Genomic DNA, 13534 nt, shown 5'->3' on the forward strand with positions numbered 1-13534 from the left:
CTGATTCTTACTTGATCACCCACCTTGTATTTGGCCATTCTTGTTGTTGGCTGGTATCTAGGATAATAAACAGTCCTGATCAATTTTTGCTCATCAGTTGAAGTTACTTCAGAGGGTTTCATGTTGATTGTGGAATGGACCGAGTTGTTATATTTATGTAGAAGTTCTGGAAGAATATTAACCCATTTATAATTACCTTGAAGTGTAAATTGTTTATACATAAGATTTTTTAGGGTTTTGTTGAATCTCTCTACAATTGAGGCTTTGAGATCACTGTAACTCGAGTAATGTTTTATTGACTGGCTTTTAATAAATTGTTGGAACACAGAATTATAAAATTCTTTGCCATTATCTGTTTGCAAATAGCGCGGTGATCTTCCACTCTGATTGATGATTGTCCTGATGGCTTCTGTAACACATTTTCCAGTCTTGGATTTGAGTGGCACAGCCCAGGCAAATTTTGAAAATGTGTCTATGACAGTGAGTAGATACTTGTAGCCCTTGTTGATTTTGTCTAAGTTTTTCAGCTGTCCACTTGCCATCTCAATCAAGTCACTCTGCCATAAATCATCTATGCCTTTTGTAACTACTGGCAGTCTCTTATAATTATGTCTGGCTTGTCTGTGTAATTCATCAACAATAATTTGTCTAGACATAATATGAAAACAAGAATATTGCAACTATGGGGTGTTCAGCAGCTGATACTACAGGATTTTCTAAATATAATTTGTCCCCTATTTGTATTTTAAATTCCTGAGAGCCATCATCTTCAGCATAGGCTGTTTCTAATGTATTGGGGTCTGTAAAATCCTCTAACTCTACACGGGTTACATTAGTTATTGATAAGATGGGGTAGTGGTGTGCCTGTGGTTGAAGCCAATATTTGATCTTGATTGGTCTCAATGTGCCCCCAACAAAAAACTGGTAATAAAATTGTGCAGGGGACAGCATATATATTTTGCCACCTGGTGTAAATGGTGAATCATATTCTTTGTTGGGGATGCTGTACAATTCAAGAATTACTGTATGTTTTGGATTCTCGATTATGCCTGTTATTTCTTTTTCTGCTGTAAGATATCTGCTTGTTACAGATTCAAGATGCTCATTGATGGTCCTAACAACATCATCATGGCCTGGCTTGATTTTTATGTCCACAACAAGTTTCTTGTATTGTTGCACAATCTCTTGAAGCTGGGTGGCAAAAACAGACAGAGCATTTGCTTGATTGGATTCCATGGTCCCTAGCTCTTGCTTGATATTAGCTACAATTTGTTGCAAATTTTCAATAACTGCCAATTTTGAATTTTGAGCAGTAAGATCATGGACCTGTCTTCTGATATCCTCAAACAGGCATGCAGTTCATTAATATGTTGATTAGTTGGTAGAGTGGCCACTGTCTGAGTAAGTTGTTTGATCTCTGTCTGGATATTCTTGATATCTTCTGATTTCAATATCCTTTTCACTGCCCTCTTAATATTTTTAAGTTCCTGTGATGTAGGTAGATTTGTTACAGTATTTTGCAGAGATTCAAGTGCCAATTTCACATTGTTTAATTCAGATGCATCAACCACATTTTGCATAGCATCTTGGAGCATGGCTATATCTGCCTGAGTGGGTGTTGATTGTTGTAAAATTTCAAGCTTTGTTTGGATATCATCAATCAAGTGATGAAAATGAGATAGCTCAGATTCAGTGTTGAGGTTTTCAAGTTTTGTGATCTGTTGCTGGACACTAACAAGGGTATCTACAATACCGGGCAGACGGGATTCTAGAGATTCTTGTATATGTGTCAAATCACTTTGCACTGCTGCTATTGTACCCTCAAGATGGGTTATGGTACTTTGAATTTTTCCAAAATCTTCATATGTCTCAAGTTGCAGCTTGATATTTGCAACACTCCGAGTTATTGCACTCAAAGCATCAGAAGATGGCAAGTTGTTCATAAAATTTTCAAGTGTCTCAATTTTTTCTTTAACCTCGGCTATGGCATTGTTCAAGGGGTCCAGATTAGGTATTTGGAGTGATTGAATCTGTTCTTTTAGAGTGGAAATCACTAGATCAAAATCTTCTTGTGATTTTATGCTTTTGACAATTGTTTGGAGCTGTGCCTGGACATTATTAATCTGTTCTTCTAATTGTTGTTTCAATTGCTCAGAGTTGTTAGCCTGGCTCTTAAATTTGGTTTGAAGAGCTGCTACAGCTTCTTCTAAATTTTGAAAATTATCTAATGTGGCCAAATCAGTATATTTCTGAAGCAGCAACTTGAGTTCAGAATCAATTTTAAGAAGAGGGTCCATGCATTGTGATTGTAAATTTGTAATTTCTAATTGAAGACTGGCATTGAGTGTGGTTTGTAAAGCTTGTAAATCACTTCTTAATTTCTTGACTCTAACATCAAGCATCAGAATCTCATCACTGTGATCTTCATGCCTTGTATGGCCAAATATATCATTAGGCATTTTTGTTTTAGTGGTTATTTATTATAGAGTATCTGATTCTTAATTCTATAAAAAAAGGTATAAGCTTGTCATATGACCCAGTTACCTCAATATATAAGCAGTCACCAGCAGAAACAGTATATACAGTGCCAGAAACCATGTTTGAGTGCTTAATTCTATAAATATTTCTCCCTATTGAAATTTTGACATTACCCTCAGGGGTTGTAATAAATTGCATTTGACCACCTACAGGTAATTGGTAATGATTTAAATTATTGTTAAATATGTACAATGTTTTACCTGTTTCATCATCAACATCTGTAAATATGCTGTTCAGATGAATAATTAACAAAGCACTCAGTTTAGATATCATATCAGAAGAGGGTTGTGGTGTTGGCAGCTCCATAATAGCCTGTTTTTTGAACCCAAATAAGTTCATAGGCATGTTTATTTATTTCAAATCATGCTCTGTAATTGGGCATTGATTGCCATTTTTCAAATCACAATGCCCCCATGGTAGAGTATGTATGCCACATGATAAAATGCATCTCTTATCATCATGTGGATCCAGAGCCACTTTTCTTACAATATTGCTAGTCAGCAAGTGATCCACACTCTGAATTCTGGATTCTGATGTTCTGATTGTGCCACATGATTTGAGACAATTTTTGTAATCCTCAAATTCAAGCTCTTTGTCCACAATTACTCTGCCAATGCCCTTGGCCTTTTTGGCAACAACACCACTACATGTTTCAAAGCTGTACATCTTGGCCCTTAACCCAGCAAATGCCACAATAACATCACCAAGTGTCTCATCTTTTAACTTGCCAGGCACCTTTTTGTTGTGGGGTTGAATCTTTGTATGTTCACTGGTATCAAAATATTCAAGCAATGCAGGCTGTGACATATCTTTATAAACATCTTCTGTTTGAATATCAAGAACAAAACTATCAGTGTCCATGTACATCAATTTTACACAATCACCATAAAAAGGTTTCAACACATCATAATACAATTTTAACATGTGTAATTTGGCCAATTCCAATATCACAGCCCCCACATAAATAGGCTTATCAAATTTGATCTTTGTTTTTTTCATGTTGAAAAGTGCCATATTTTCATCATAAATTCTTCTGTAATTGAAGTTGGGCTTTGCAATCAATTTTTTGCTCCGGCTGGGGTCAGTAATTATTTTAACATCAATATGTTTTCTGACATTTTCAATTGTTTTGCCATACACTGAATTGACCATCAATTTAAACAAGGTCTTATCAAATTGGCTCATTGCAGATGTTCGAAGCTCTGTGTTTGTATCAATATATGGCTTCAACCATGTTGAGTGCCTGAACCTCAAAACGTTTCCAACTTTGGTCACTTGAACACCATGATTCATCAGGAACTGGAGGTTTTTGTAATATATGACATAATCCTGTTTCGGCTCTAGAGTCATCATCAATTTCTTCTGTTTAGAGCCAGGTGAGCACTTAACCTCGGGAATTGGGGGCAGATCAGAAAAGTTATTGTGTAAATTATCTGGAATTGTCAGATCAACCTCTAAGAAGAGGCCATAGTTACTGTCATCAAAATCCTTAAGATCTTCAATATTGAAATTTTCAACCCATTCAAGCCCTGCATATGGCAGTTTATCCATCATGGCATAACCATAGAGGCTGTTTGCATCTACATACAGTATATAATTTGATGGCAGTGCTGGATCATAATCAGGAATATATTTGTTATTTGCTCTGGCATATCTCTGAGAGCATTGCACCATGCCTCCTCTTATACATTGTTCCATAAACAGATACATATATTGATCCTGGATCAGATCCAATTGCATTTTAGTGTTTAAAAACATTGCAGACCATGCTAGGCCCGGAGCACTGTAAAAATACATTGGATCCAGTTTATAATTTTGCATAGAAGATTTTCTGAATGCCTGAAGTATATCAGCTAAGAGGGTCACATCAAGTTTCAAATATGCCATGTGATAATCACCAAATGTCTGGCATTTTAAATTGTTCCACATCAATTGGGCATGGTGATAATCTTCATCAGTGATTCCAGATCCTCTGATTTTGCTGTAAAACTCTTGTTGTGGTGGCAGAGAACACTCATCAAATTTAGAAAAATCTGTAACATAGTCATATGGATATACACCCTTCCGCCTAATTAATTTCAGGTCCTGATTTGGAAACAAAGCACATGTAATTTTGAATTGATCATCAGATAATTGAGTGGCCAGTGTTGCCAGGCTAGCTGATAAAATCAAGAAATCTTAAGTGAATAGGAACACCATTAACTTTAATTATTTTGCTAATGGCAATATATTTCTCATCATTTTCAGCTAAAATATTTAAATTCTGCTTGTCAAACCCCTCGTAACTGATCAAATGATGGAAATCATAATTGGATGCACCATGGCAAAATATAGGGACAAATTTTGGTCTCTGGATCATAATATTGCAGCTATTACACAGGGCCATTAAGAATTTACCATCTGTATGAGAATGGTGATGAATCTTGATATTTGCATCTGAAAATTCAGAATCACATACCGGGCATTTTTCTGCATTGTTGAAATCTTCAATCTGTTTCTCTGTTAAAGGCAACATGGGTTTTGATTTTAATAAAATATTAGATGCTATGTCATGGCACTCATTTTCTATTCTATGTGCAAATTCTTTGATGGCATCTGCTCCCATGTATAAATATTCTTTACTAACCACACCACCCTGTACAACCACATAATAAAAACTGGAAGGTTCATGTAGCTGGTATGGTGTAATTGAAGATTCATCAGGATCTGGGCTACAGAATGCAAGAGGTTTGAGATTTGATTCAAAATCACAGACTATATATGCTGGGTGTTCCAACAAGGCTTCAAACTTTTGGAATTTTGCATTTTCACTTGGCATTGGCATCTCCATATGAACAGGTTTATGGTTGCCACAGTATTTCAGATGCTCAATTAACTTGTTTTTAGCAATTTCTGCATTCTCTTCCCGAACCCCTTTCACCATTTTTTGACCATCAAATACAGACAAACATCTTCTGCACAACTTGAATATTCTATGAGTTTTGTCGAGTTGTGTTCTGACTAAAGCTTCAAGACTGTGTATCAGAGTGTAATGATATGTACCATCTCCTTTAATTAAGAGCAGATCAATCGGAATAGCAGATTCATCATCAAGTGTACTGATTCTGAGAGGATCTATCAAGCAATTGTCACGGCCAGTAGAACAAGTAAATACATTAATACATAATTGTTTGCCATTGATGTGCCTGGCCTTTTTTTCAAATTTATCAATATTCTGAACAGACATTGGATATTCTAAACCCTCCATTGCTTCATCAAAATCATTTTCATGTTGTTTATAATAAGTTATTCTCTGAGGATGCCTTGAAACTGGATACAAAGCAGCTAAAATACACCACAAAAAGCATTTCTCGTCATTATTTTTTATATTAACCACGGCTGTTTTGTTTTTGATATTGGCAGGTAATGGCACATAAGTGGAACCTTGTAATGGGTTGAATTCAGAAATATTAACATATAACTTGTGTGGAGAACCGCATAGGCTCCATCCAGACTCTTTTGCTGCAAATTCAGAGTGTTTAATATTCAATTGATCTATCAAACTGCTTATTATTTTGTCTGAATTTGCATTTGAATATACCGGTACAGTTTCTGTTATGTGGGGCTGTGTAAATTTTGTGCCATTTGGCTTCTTATATTGTGTAAACAATTTGAGAGACAGCTTATAAGAGCCATTTTGTGCATTTAGAATTGCCTGCACATTAGGATTTACACTGTTCAAAAAATTCTTAATGTCACATCTTGGCTCTGATACAAACCGGTGATCCCTTAATTGGCCATTAAAACTGCTATGGATGGGTTCATAGCGTGGCTGCTTTGCCGGTGAAGCATTAACAGGTGTTTCATGCTTCCTTTTCAGAGCAGATGTAGATGGTTGTGGGGGCAATATTGATGACTGTGCAGAGCAAGTACCTTTATGTGTATATGTGAAGTATTGCATGCTATATTCTCTATGGCATTTAGGGCATATTTTTGTGGGGGTTCTGCATTTGTCTGGATTACAAATCTTTTGATGCTTAGCCCAATTGGGGCTAGATATATTCTTATTGCATTGATTACAATGTTTTTGATTTGGCATTTTTGTTGTTGTTTATTATATACAATTTCCTGGGGTCCAAATCAAAATTCTATGCTTAATAAAAAATATCAGTTGGGTTCAGCAGTGTGATTTGTATATTTAGTGTATGTGTGTATATATGTATGTGTGTTAATATTTTTGGCTTTGGTATTTATATAAAATTTCTTGGGGCTCAAATCAAAACTCTATACTTAATAAACCTATGACAGGTTGTCAAAAATTCTGTCTATTAAATCAAATAGATTTGTAATTCAATTTATATAAATTTGCAATATTTTTGTGTTTAAAAAAATATGAGCAGCACTGCAACAACACACCCTTAATCTTCAACAACTCTCACAATACTGGCTGATATGCAATGCAAAATCTCTTTATATAGCCTAAGCACAGACCGCATTGAAAACATCTGAAACAATAGGCCAATCAGAATATAACACATCATTACATTATGTCATAAGCAACCAATCAGAAAACAACACATGTCTAATAATTTGTTGCTTAATATTGGGTAATAATTTGTTGCAAAACATGATGCAATATAAATAAACCAGAAATAGGCCACAAGTGGACCGGAAGTGGATCGGAAGTGGGCAGAAATGGGTAGAAATGGCCAAAAATAGACCGGAAGTGGACCGGAAGTGGGCAAAAATGGGTAGAAATGGCCAAAAATAGACCGGAAGTGGACCGGAAGTGGGTAGAAATGGCCAAAAATAGACCGGAAGTGGGCAAAAATGGGTAGAAATGGCCAAAAATAGACCGGAAGTGGACCGGAAGTGGGTAGAAATGGCCAAAAATAGACCGGAAGTGGACCGGAAGTGGGCAGAAATGGGCAGAAATGGCCAGAAATGGACCGGAAATAAATATGTGTGAATATGGGTTGGTGTGGGTGTGTGTGTGTGTGTGTGTGTGTGTGTGTTAATACGTTTGGCGTAGTTTTAGGTGTAGCCAAAAAAAATATCAAGAGGGGCATATTTTTGACAGGTTTATGGACAACAATCTCACAGAAGTGCCTTTTATAAGTGTAGGCAAATCAATCTGAGGGGGGTCATACTTTCTCAGGAAATTCCCGAGGGCATTTTTACAAAAATCTTGGATTAGACAGGGTTCCACACTTGAGCAAAAAGCTCATATGGGCATGTTGAGCTAGTTTTAAGTGTAGACAAATCTGCATGAGGGGGGGTCATACTTTCCGGCGCTGGTTGTATCATCAATTACACTACTAACAAAGACTTATATCGAGACTACTTGAATCCGCAATCTGAATTAGGGATGTGGTTAATGAAGGTTTTCACTTGTCCGACTACGTACTCGAAAATTACATCGAAGAAACTAGCAGGTAGCAAGATATTTTGTATTCTAATATTCATTTTGTTACAACTTTGAGCGGTAATGTCTGTTTATGTGTAACTTCTTGGTTCCGCTTTAATAACTTTTGAGTTTGTGGACGAATTGCGACTTGATTAGATTTCTATGTTAACTGTAGGGTTAAAATTACAACCAAGGAAACGTTAAAAGCTTGATGGTGTCAATAGTGACTTACTGTATTATGTAAATTAGTATGAATAATTGTATCTTGACTTGATACATTGTATGGTCAAATTATATTTTTTATTTAATCCTTCAGAGATTTACTATTTTATTTCTAATTTCTCTCTCTCTTCTTGTCTAAAGAAAGAATCAGATTTGCGCACAGACTTTAAAGCTATCAAAGTTACAACGTTGGATCAAAATCTGTGCGCAAAACAGGTCAGTGAGATTTGTGCGCAATTCTGGATCTAAAGTGTGCGCAATTCGGTTGCGGCTGTCCTGTCGACCAGGAGAAGGTAAACCTCCCATCGCCAGAGCGAAAGGAATTAAGCGTGAAAGTGAAATCATCTCGGTTAATCTGTTCCGCGGTTGTGCCTTTCGCGCTTATTCCGGTTGAATTATGGTTTCGGAATTAATCCATTTTGCAGCAATTCCTTTTGCGCTTATTCCTTTTCGCGTTTATTCCGTTCGCGCTTAATCCGTTTCGCGTTTAAACCTTTCGCGCTTGTTCCATTCGCGTCTAAACCTGTGTTACGTTTCGCTGTTCTACCTTTTTGCGCTTAGCCCGTTTCGCGCTTAATCTCTTATCCGCGGTTATTCCAGCGCCCCAGTTTTGGCTCTCAATCGCTGCCACTGCTGTCTTCCAAACTGGAATATTACAAACACATGCATTCGAATTACTGCTATGAGACACCAAAGTCTCACTTTGTCCATATCTAGAATACCACGGTTACAATATGAGAGACCAGTGAAATGAGAAATCTTAGGTCTCCAGTTGCGATTATCTTGTCTTGAGTGGACTTCAAGAAAAATTGAAAATTGAAAGGAAATATTAGAAACCAATCCACTGATGAGATATAATTATTTACAAATTGTTCTTCAGACTGTTGCTCGAGAAAAAGCAACAAGGAGGATAAAGTTAATGAAAAGGTCTGCCATAATGCTTGCGTTCTGCTCTCGTCGTTTTACCTACATTTCGCCCCTTCCTTTCAACCGAAGCATCAACATTTCCCTTAGTAGAGGGAAATTTCCCTCCAATTACCATGCGGGATCACGAGTCAAGAACAATGAATGTTTATGGCGTCGTAGAGGAGCCGTAAATTCTTTCGCTTCGGGGTTGAATTTCGTTCCAGTAGACATTCTTCTTTGTTTTCTTAGACCGAGACGGTGACAGAAAAATTCGAACTGGTGAGCAGGATGTATTATTTTAGGACATGAGACAATGAATATGAATTGTTTCGCGCACGCCCGCTTTTCCTGTACAGTCACAATCACAAAAAAAAATCCCAACCATAGCTACGTTCGCCAAGACACTACAGACCATAGTCGGTTTAAAGGGAGTTGTTACGGTTCGCCATCTCAATTACAATCATATAAAACAACTAGGGGTGACAAAAAATCATCAGTTTCATTATGCTTTTCAAGAAATTGTGTTGGTCGAGATTGGGTGACAGGACAAATAAATTTTGGAAACTTCTGTAGTTGCTGTAGCTTTATGAAGGAACATCAGTTAACCCTGGTTTTTACAAATCTCACATTATCTGTTTCGTTCTGTGACGTAGTTCTGTGATACTTCTCAATTGACAAAAAAAGTCATTCTATCCAGTTTTCGGAAAGTTACTTTTTTAAAAGTCCTTAAGGACAAGAGGTCCATTTGCAACTTTTTGTCCTTAAGCGGCCTATTGTCGATGTGCGATCTCCTGTCTCTAAGCGACCTCTTGTCCTTATGGGATGTCTTGTTTTTATAAGACCCACTGTGCTTGAGCTCCCGATCGGATCCGATCCGATATTTTGGTGGTGTTGCATTTTTTAGAAGTGTCGTCAACATTTGTTGCTCTGCCAGCGGCGGCGCCAGGTTTAATCATCTAGGGGTGCTGAGGGGTTGCGGAAAGAAATTTAGGGGGTGCGATGCTGAAAATAAAGAAAACATGAGACACGCATGGAACCTTTCAAAACTGGTGCGGGGGAGGCTGTGCCCCCCTGACGTCCATGATGATATGTATTAAGTCTTATACTCCAAGAAACAAGTTTCAGTCTTATTGAACTATGTAGTGAAATACAAAATACCCTTGCATTAAAAAATACAATTTTTGAACCTTTTCAATGTAACCAATGGAGGTACAAAATACATAATCATGAACATCGGCAGTTTTTTCCACAGAGGGGCAAGGAAGGTTTATTTCGGAGAGGTAAACGAGGCATATTACCCCGATAATAGTGATGTTCCCCAATAAAACACCACTTGAATTTGTAATTATTCTTTTCTTGCATGGCAATTATAACAATTTATGTAAATTACTGTGACTGAAATCAAATTACACGTGAGAAATATGTACTTTTACGTTGACATTCGTTTTCTAAAGGACAGGTGTGGCCGTCCTTACCCCCTTACAGCCCCTATATTATTATGCTTTCTCCTAGAAATTTAGTGTAGAGAAATCTTATAGTCGTTATTAAACGATATTTTGCTCTTAAAGAAAGTGAAGCATTTTGAATCTGATAAAAGTTCAAAGGAGCTAATGGGGGAGGGGTTCATTATTTCCTATGCAATTGAAGTACCATCCGAACTCCTGTCCTTGTGAGACCCCTGGGTCTTATGAGACCTCCTGTCATTTTCCAATCTCTTGTCCTATTGCGACATCCTGTCCTTATGCGACCTCTTGCTTTCATGCGGTGTTTTGTGCGCATGCGACTTCCGGTCCTTGTAAGACCTCTTGTCCTTATGAAACCTCCTGTCCTTATAAGACGTGTTGTCCTTTTGCGACCTCTTGTTCTTATGAGACCTCTTGTCCTTATGCGACCTCTTGTCTTATTGTTACGTCTTGTGTTTTGCGACCTTCTGTCCTGATACCACCTCTTTGCTTTATGTGTCCCTTTGTCCTCGTGAAACCTCTTGTCCTTATGGACCTCCATTTCTTATGGGACCTCCAGAACTTTTGCTACCTCTTGTCTTTTTGTGATCTCCTGTGCTCTTGATCCTCGTGCCCTTTCTGACCTACCGCCTCATGCAACCTCTGCTCTTATGCGGCCTTTTGTCCTTATGCGACCTCTTGTCTTTATGAAACTCACTGTTCTTATGAGACCTCCTCCTCTTTTGCTACCTCTTGTCCTTTTACGACCTCTTGTCCTTATGCATCCTCTTGCCCTTATGTGGGTTGCCTTTTGTCCTTATGTGACCTCCAGTCCATAGTAGCCCTCCTGGTCTGATTAGACTTCCTGTTCTCTTGCGACCTCTTGTACTTACATGGCCTTCTGTTCTTATGAGACCTCCTGACCTTTTGCTATGGCTTGTCCATTTATGACCTTCTGTCCTTTTGCAATATTTTGCTTCTATGCGGCTTTTTGTCCTCATGAGAACTTCTGTCCTTGTGACATCTCCCGTTCATATGAGACCTGTTGCCCTTCTGCGGCTTTTTGTCCTTGTGAGACCTCCAGTCCTTATGAGACCTGTTGTCCGTGTGCAACTTTCTATCATTATGAAACCTCTTGTCCTGATGCGACATTTTGTCTCCTTGTCACTTATTGTCCTTTTGCTACGTCTTGTCCTTTTGCTACTTCCTGTCCTCTTGCAGCCTCCTGTCCTTATCCGACGATTTGTCCATTTACGACCTCTTGTTCTTATGCGACCCTTTGTTCTTTTCCAACATCTTGACCTTTGGTTACCTCTTGTACTTTTGTTACCTATTGTCTCTTTGATTTGTCTTTTCCATGTGCGTCACCTGACCTTATGGGTCCCCTTGTCTTCATGAGGCCTTTTGTCCCCACTCATAAGTCCTGCTATTCTTATCGGACATCCTGTCCTTATGCGACCTCTTGTCCTTTTGCTACCTCATCTCGTTTTACGTCCTCCTGCCTTTATGGGATCATCTCTTGTCTTCATCGGACATTTGTCCTCACGCGACCTCCTGTTCTTATGAGACCTCGTATTCTTATGATACCTCCTCCCATTTTGCTACCACTTGTCCTTTTACGACCTCCTGTCCTTTTGTAATCTTTTGCCCTCATAGGCTTTTTGTTCTCATGCGACCTTCTGACGTTATGAGACCTCCGGTTCTTATGTGAGACTTCCTGACCTTTACTATCTCTTATCCTTTTGCAACCTAGTGTCCTTATGCGACGTGCTGTTCTCATTCGGCTTTTTGTCCTAATGTGATTTCCTGTCCTTGTGAGACCTCTTGTCTTTTTGCAACCTCATGTCCTTATGCGACATCTTTCTCTTACGTGGTATTTGTGCTGATGCGACCTGTTGCCCTTATGGGAGCCACTTTTGTTATGAGAGTTCCTGTCCTTTTGCTGCCTCTTGCCCTTTTCCACCTTCTGTCCTGCGATCTCTTGCCCTTATGTGCTTTTGACCTCATGTGAACTCCTGTCCTTATAAGACATCTTGTTGTTTCGCGACATCCTCTCCTTAAGCAACCTCTCTTTTGTCTTAATATGACCTACTTTCCTTAATAAACCTCCTGTTCTCATGAGACTTTCTGCCTTCTTCCTTTTGCCCTTTCCGACATCCCCTCATGCAACATGTTGCTCTTATGCAGCCTTTTATCCTTATGCGACCTCTTATCTTTATGAGACCTCCTGCCCTTATGATGACTTTTGTCCTCATGCTAATTTCTGTCCTTTTGATACCCCTTTTTCATATGCAATCTTCTGCCCTTTTGCTACATTATACCCTTTTGAAAACTCCTGTTCTTAAGCAACCTCTAGCACTTAAGAGTCCTTTTTCCCTCATGCAACCTTCTGCCCAGGTCTGCTGATCTTGTAAGACCTCTTGCCCTCATGCGGCCTTTTGACTTTATGAAACCTCCAGTCCTTATGAAACCTTTTGTCCTTTTGAAACCTGTGGTTCGTCTGCGCCCTTCTGTCATTATGAGACTTCATGTCAGAATGCGCCCTCCCGTCTTCTTGTTACTTGTCTTTTTCAGAAATTCCTTCCTTTTGTCTACCTCTTGTCCTTTTGCAACCCTTTTTTTCTTTTGCTACCTTCTGTCCATTTGACATCTCCGATTTTGTTACCTAACGTTTTTATGCAACTTTTTGTCCTTTTGTGGCCTCTTCTTCTTATTTGACACTTTGTCCTTTTACAACCTCTTGTCCTCTTGCTACACTTGTCCTTATGAGACCTCTTGGCCCTCATGCGGGCTTTTGTCCTCATGCTACCTCCTCTCCTTATGAGACTTCGTGTTCTTATGAGACCTCTTGCCCTCATGCGGGCTTTTGTCCTCATGCGGGCTTTTGTCCTCATGCTACCTCCTCTCCTTATGAGACTTCGTGTTCTTATGAGACCGTCTGTCCTTTCGTTATTTCTTCTCCTTATGCGACCCATTTTCCCTTTGATATCTCTTGTCAAGAGGCAGCAAAAGGATAGAAAGTCTCATACGAAAAGCTGGT

The sequence above is a fragment of the Lepisma saccharinum genome, chromosome 23, assembly GCF_977018435.1.
Source record: "Lepisma saccharinum chromosome 23, izLepSacc3.1, whole genome shotgun sequence".
Lineage (NCBI taxonomy): Eukaryota > Metazoa > Arthropoda > Insecta > Zygentoma > Lepismatidae > Lepisma > Lepisma saccharinum.